Raw genomic sequence first — 7,579 nt, 5'->3', positions numbered from 1 at the left:
ATAATATTATCTTTTATTATTAAAAATATTAATATTTAATGTTATTATTTTAATAGTGACTATTAAATTTTAATGGTAAAAATAATATTACTAAGATTTCAAATTTTTGAAACGAATTTGTGTTAAAAAAAAACTTCCTTGTACCCAAATTTTTTTCTTTTATTTTAAAATATTTAAACCTTTGCTCTTCATTTTTACCCTCTCCCGCCTTTATTAATTTTGTTTGCCAACGCCTTCCTTTATTAATTTTCAAGCTAATTAAATGCCAACTTCGTGTTGTAGTATATATGTAAAATTTAACTTAATACAAGTGCATTAAAATCTCAGAATCGAGAAACATGAAAATTACTTTTTTTTCTTTAATATATATTGACATAGTTAGGTTCCTATGTCATGAAGAAACTGACGTGAAGTTAGAATCAATATCAAAATAATCAATTTGTACTTTTGTTGGTGGCATTTTCCACATATATTTTTCTTGCCAAGAAAAATAGACTGCACACGATTTCCAATGATTCAATTCAGACAAGGAATATACGTCTGATTTCATCAAAGAATAGAAGAGACACGTGAATTGATGCTTTAACATAAATAGTTTAGAACTAATAATAATCATCCCAATTTAATTATGCATGGGATCATCAAACTTCATTTCAGAAGAAAACTAAAAAAAAAAAAAAACCCAAAATACTGTCTTAATTATTAAATTGAATAATTGATTTGGTCGACCATGTCATGATACTTCGGTTCACCATTAATAAGTGTAAGCTCTTATAATAAATTCAATTAATTAGGAAAAGACAGATGAGAAAGACAATTTAGTCGTAGCATATAGTATAATTATTTCGCCGAGACAAATAGTTTAACTTAACACAGATAACCCTACGAAAACTTTGATTAATAGACCCTACCAATAAAAAACCAATCTTGAAATATTCAATTGACTTGCCAAGATAATGATGATAGTAATTGGGTTTGAGTGATCACGTATTTAATTAACACTTCTTTAAGTAAGATTTCAAATTTGCGTATTGTACGTAAAATAAAAAACCACATTAAATAAACTTCACATTAGGGCGTCAATTAAATGTTCAATTGTCCTTGCCGGTGGAAAAGTTTTGCATAAAAAAATGTAGTTTAAGAGGCAACATTATATTTTGATTTCTGTTAGTATCGGAATGATGGAGATTTAGTTGTGCTCACTAGTGAAGAGAATATGTACATTTAATAGACAGTTTAATATTGCATTATTTAAATTTAATTTAGACAGTTTACATCCCATTCTAGTTAAATTTTCATAGTTTCCCTTTTAATATACAATTTGACGGATGAAAATGTTTCAGCAATCATATTTGAAAATAATAATTATAAAAATGTCTGAATATAAACAGTAATTTTGAATATAGCTATCTAAACTAATTTAAAATGTTAAAAGATTTCAAAATTAAAGATACATGAATAAGAACCACGCAAACGTCTCATATAGAATATTATTGGCTTACACTTAAGCACTGTTTTAGTCTTACTGGTCGTAACCCCTTCTCAATGTGATTTTTCACAAGATTAAAATATTTATTATTATATAAAGAGCATCGAGTCTCTTCTGCATCATTGATGCAAATAAGTATTTCAATATATATATGATATAACAAAAAAGGGAGACATGCATGCATATGAGTGAACTTGGTTAATTATTGTTTAGATTTTACCTTTTGATTATATGTATATGTTTTCTTTATTGCTATCTTTGGAGTTTGAAGTGTCATTATCAAGCTAGTTGAAAGATACTAATCACCAAAAAATGAATGGGTGGAAATTAATAAATGGTGGGGTACTTCACAATGAATTTGAGTGAAAGGGGTGAGATCATTTTCAAGGCATTATATTCTTAAATTGTCTTTGTCTCCAAGAGGGGTCCATTATTAATTAATAATTTAATAGGCTGTTTTTTTGTTGCCTATACATATATATTATTTTATTATTAATTAATTAATTAATGACATATTGTTTTGAACTTTGGTGTGTGTATTATATCATTGTTCTTGTTAGTGGATGGATATGTTGATTTGAAGCCATTATGTCTTCTCAAATTGCCATATCTATAATACCTACATCGATTTCCTTCCTATTTTTCTTTGTTTCATCTTTCTTGTTTGAAATACAAAGACAAACATATATTCAGAAAATAAATAATGAACTACACTACTCTCTTCTCTCTGTCCTTTTTTTTTAAAATAATTTCTTTGTGCAAATCCCAATATTATTAATAATACACATGTCTCGATCACTTTCTCAGATGATCTTGTTTGAAAATTCTTATAAAAATAATTTCACCATCTAATTAATTTGTCGCTTGTTGCCCCATCATGTCATTTGATTTCAGTTTTAAAATAATAATATTTCAATCACGGCATAGTGAATCAAGACTTGATATATAATAATATATTTATCGCAACAATATACATAATGATAACAAAACTAATATAAGTAACTAAAAACTCATATATCATACTAAAATAAACTAACACTACCTCTACTCCTTAATATAAGATACGGTTAACTAATTTGAAAAGATAAATAATGATTTAATTATAGTATATATTATATGATCTCTTTGAAATACTTATATGTATCATTAAATTATATATCAGTTTATAAGTTAAGCAAATTAGTTTAAAGAAAAATGATAAATAAAAATATTTGAAGTAATTTAATTAGCTTTACTAACCTTTCTTGATTAGTTAGCTGAGTCTTATATTAAATATGGCATGTAGTAATGATAAACACATGTTAGCCAAGCATATCTCAATATTGAAATAATTAAGTTTAGAAGAGACAGACATGTATGTCTGAATCATCATTGCATCATATCCTCCATAACAAGGTTGTGAATGGAGGGGCTTCGTGCTGGGTATATATGTCCTTTTACTTGTTTGCTCCATAACTGGGTATTCAATAATGTGAGGGAACAAACTTGTAATTTTTATCATAAATAATTTACCAACAAATAAAAGTAGGAGTCTATGTGGGAGTATACTATATACTAGTATAGAGAGGCGAACATAATTTTCATACCAACAACTGTTGCGTTATGTAAAAGACCTTGTGTCTTAAAAGAGCTTCTTTTCAGTTAATTTAGAATATGCAATTTAAAATTGCATTAGAAATACTAAATACCAAATAGTTATTAAGAAAATGATAAAAGTAACCAAAAGAGCTTAACAATATACCAACTCTAGTCTTAATTATAAGATCTCATTTATTGTATACAAATAAAGTCTTGCAGTTAGAACCGAAATAGTAATATTCAATGCACATGAATGATTTCTTCTTAATGGGAGATATGCCAAATAGAAAGAGACGTCTGTCTATCAATCAGATCAAAAGAATTCCTTGGAAATGTTAATTTGTTCACTTGTTTCCAAAAGCTTTCCCCACTTGCAACCTTTCCAACCATATCTGGTTGGTTTTTGGTCTACCATTGGTTTCTTATCAACTTGAAAAGTCTGATCAAACCAAATAAGACTTTCCATTAATTACTTTAATAGAATTGAAGTTCACCCCATGACTAAAGGTAAAAGTTAATTAGTCTGTACGTAAGAACAAAATAATACCATTTTAATTCTTAATATAAGATCTATTTTATTTTACAGTGTAAATAATTCTGTTATATGTGTGACTAACAAAATTTGTGAACAGTAGGGAGACAGGTGAGGGATTGAATTAGTTGAATGAATGCGTATAGAGTTGTATCAAAGGTAAAAGAGGACGAGTGAAAGAAAAGAAAGATATGAAAGAGAGTGTTTGGAAGTAGAAGAGAAGAAGGACAGGGGAGCGTGGGTTGTTCTCTGATCTTTGCTTTTATTTCTCTTCTTCTCTTCTTTTCAACCTTTTTCTCTTTACATCTTTTTGGTTGTAATGTATTCTCTCTCTCTTTTTTTGGAAGATGACATTTTATTAGTCTCCATGTGCCTCTCCATCCCCCCCCACACACACACACAGATATAATATATATATATATATATATATATATAAAATCTTCTCTCACATGAAAGACAAACACCCAAAAACTATGGGCTTATTCTCACCCACAACTTCATGTAACCATCATTATTCACCACAAGACTCCAATCACTACCAAAAAAAATTATTTTTGGTATTTAATTTTCAAATTTATCCTTCTTACTCTAGAGGATTTATATTATTCAATGGTGATGAGCTTGTTGGACTAATGTTTGTAAGTGACATTTATTCTAACTTATTTTATCAAACTAAAATTTGAGTAAAAATTAATATATTTATATAATGTGATTTATATTTGGATAGATTTTTATAAAAAAATAATTCAATATAAACTAATTTGGATATTATATTAAAAAGACAGTTTTAGAAGATTTGAATATAAACAACAACAACAAAAATCTTTAAAACTTTTTTTGAATTTTAACTTGACTTTTGTCACAGAGCCATTTATCCCAAAATTATGCCAAACATGTTTTTTCCTTTTAAGCTCGAACTAGCTTTTAAGGTTATAGAAGTCAGTGTGAGGGTTCTAAATGGAATCCCAAATTGAACAAAGCTTGATAATTACAACTTACAATTTAAGAATATATAGGGGAGTTGTGTGCGCATTTGAGAATGATATATAATAAGGTAATTGTGTGTGCATATGTAATACTAATTTTGAGTATTATTTATGACAAGGAGTAGGAAACACGAATAATTTATGAAGTCAATGCAAATATTGTCCGATAATACGAAATTTCCATGCTGCCTAAAGTAAAACAAACAAAAAGTGACCAAAAAGAAGTTATAAATGGTAACATGTCACACAGAAAAGAAAAAAGAGAAGATGAGAGAGATAACGAAGAAGGTGTTAATTACAACACAAAAGTTTTTCCATGAATTGACATATGCTTTGCAAGGAAGGATCCAAGGGTCCATGCATGAATTAATTGAGATCACTTTTCCTCTTTATTTATTTTTTTGCAGAAATTTTGGTATGATATGGTAATTAAAGTGACACGATATGATTTATGAGGAAAAAAAGTGTGGCCAACAAACCCTAATCATCAAATTGGAGGACCCTCTTTAAAATTCGGGGGCATAGTTTAGTTTATAATTAATGTAATTTGATTATTAATGGTGAAGAATTTATCTTCTCCATAGAACAAGCATCGTCAAACAATATATAAATCTCATTACTCACTCCAATACTTAATAAAAGAGTTAGCTGGGGGATTAGATTTGATCACAGTTAAATATAAAATTTTAATCACCTTTATCTATCATATTTATGTTTTTTCTTCAAACTAATTTATATAAGTTATAAATTGAGATTTATTAAAAAAATTATAAGTTGATACATAATCTAATATTAATTATGTCCTGTTACAGTTGTTATAATTAACTAAATTATTTATCTTTCTTAACTTGCTTAAATTAATTAAATAACTCTTAGATTAACAATCCTGTCAATACAATTAAGTAGCAATGAATTTAATTTTGAGAAGCAAAGATTGAAGAGTGATGAGTGGAGAAAAACAAAGCATGTGGGTGGGGAAGGCCTATCTTTTAGATCCAAAAAGAGCAGTTTCGCTTGTGGAAGTCCAAAAAGTCAAAGGCATCAAATCTAAAAGATCAAAAAAGTCTCTCTTCCTTTTGCAAAAGCAAAAGCTCGATGTGTGTTCATTTAAATATTAAAAAAAACTAATATTCATATTATAATCTAATATTTCTAAATAATTAAAATATTGTAGCCTTCTTCATTTTGCGTCAGCAGTTAAAAAAAAGAAAGATAAGACTCAGCTTTCACTCATCATGCCACTGTCTTTCTTAGTTTGGAGATTTATATGTATCACCTTTTCTTCATCTTCTTCACTTGCCCCCTCTTATTTTCATGGGTTATATCATTAAACACACACACACAAACAAACCTTTAACTTAACTGCATAATTATTAATCAATAATCTTCAAAATTTATAGTTCAATATATATGCGTAAAGTGTGAATTTTGTATTGGTTGAGTAGTTAAAGTGGAAATCAGATTCTCTATAAGAAGAAGCTATATGGTCAAAAACAAAACAGAACATTGGATACTCTCTTATCATTTGAATTATACTGTTCTCCATTATCTCATGTTTGATTATATTTCTGATATAATGTCTTTACTCAACAGTTCGGAGAGAGATTTTAATTTTATCCAATCAATAATGTATGTAATGCTCACTCATACACACACTGGACTATTTTTTCCCCTTCTCAATCATTCGATTAGATTAGGGATATGAGCATTGGGTTTTTAACATTGAACTGAAATTAAAAAAAGAGGGGAAAAAAAACCCGAATCGAATTAGCTAAATGATTTCGGTTTGGTAAACTCATTGAGTATGAAAATACTATCTCTGGTCCTAATTATAAGAGCTAGTTAACTAATTTGAAGAGATTAAGGAAAGAAATTAAGTTAGTTATTTATAATAAATAGGTGTTATCTTTCCTAAAATATCCTTGCTAATCAAGTATATTGGTTAGAATTATTATTGTTAAAAAGTCTACCTTCAAAAAATACATAAATATGAGAGACAAAGTAGATTAGGATCTTATATTTATTATCAAAATAAAAGTCAAACAAGATTTTATATTAAGAACCAAAGGTAATATTATTTTGGACTTGAACGGGAATTCATTAAGACACTAGAACCTTTCGATTTTAACTGAATTTTTTTTGCATAATCAAATCGAAAACTGAACACCAAATGTCTATCAAATAAAAACTGAAAGATCAAAATGAATTCAGTTTGGTTTTCAGTTTCGATTAGGTTTTGCTCATTTCTATAGCTTATATTAAACCAGCGGATCATAGATTTCAAGCAATGCAAAGATGATGATGTGATTTTTATTTACTTTTGTTTGTCGATTTACTTACATGACCCACTTTTTCCCCTTATTCAACCACTTTCTTTTTTGTCCTCTCCATTATTTTCTTTACTCTGCATTATTCTAAAGTCACTTTTATAATTACAAAGAATTCAAATTGTGTCAAAAGCAAAACATATAATTGTACGTATATGATCTTATATCTGCTTATTGCATCTAAAATTTTATTGTCGAATTCTCTTTAAAACGAAGTAAAAACTCTTAATTTAATTAGATGTTTGAGAAAAGATATTCAGTAATATTGTAATTAAGAAACCCTTCTCTCTTGAGTTATTAATAACTGGAGCCAATCTTTTGGTACGCTCAACGAAGAGGGGTTCAATAGTATTTAATTTTTCTTTTCATTTGTTCAGTTATCTTTAAAATCATTTTGTTTCATATATATATATATATATATATATTATTTTCAATTAAGTTTTAGGTGTTGTAATAATATGAATATATAATTTTGGGGGGAAGAAGAATTAAACTAGGGTGATTGGAAGGAGTGATCAACAAAGAAGGAGGGAAGAGATAGTAAAGAAAATGAAATGGAAGGCACTGTTTGGTTAACTTCCAATTCATCGCACGTTTTCCTTTTCCTTTGTTGGGTTTCTGCCTTTTACCCCTCAATTTTTATGTCCACATGATAGTCTCGTTTTCT

Source organism: Neltuma alba, unplaced genomic scaffold (genome assembly GCF_004799145.2).
Source record: "Neltuma alba isolate B1F8T4 unplaced genomic scaffold, ASM479914v2 tig00005972_pilon, whole genome shotgun sequence".
Taxonomy (NCBI): Eukaryota; Viridiplantae; Streptophyta; class Magnoliopsida; order Fabales; family Fabaceae; genus Neltuma; species Neltuma alba.
The sequence above is the reverse complement of the archived record's forward strand: the minus strand, read 5'-3'. Positions refer to the sequence as shown.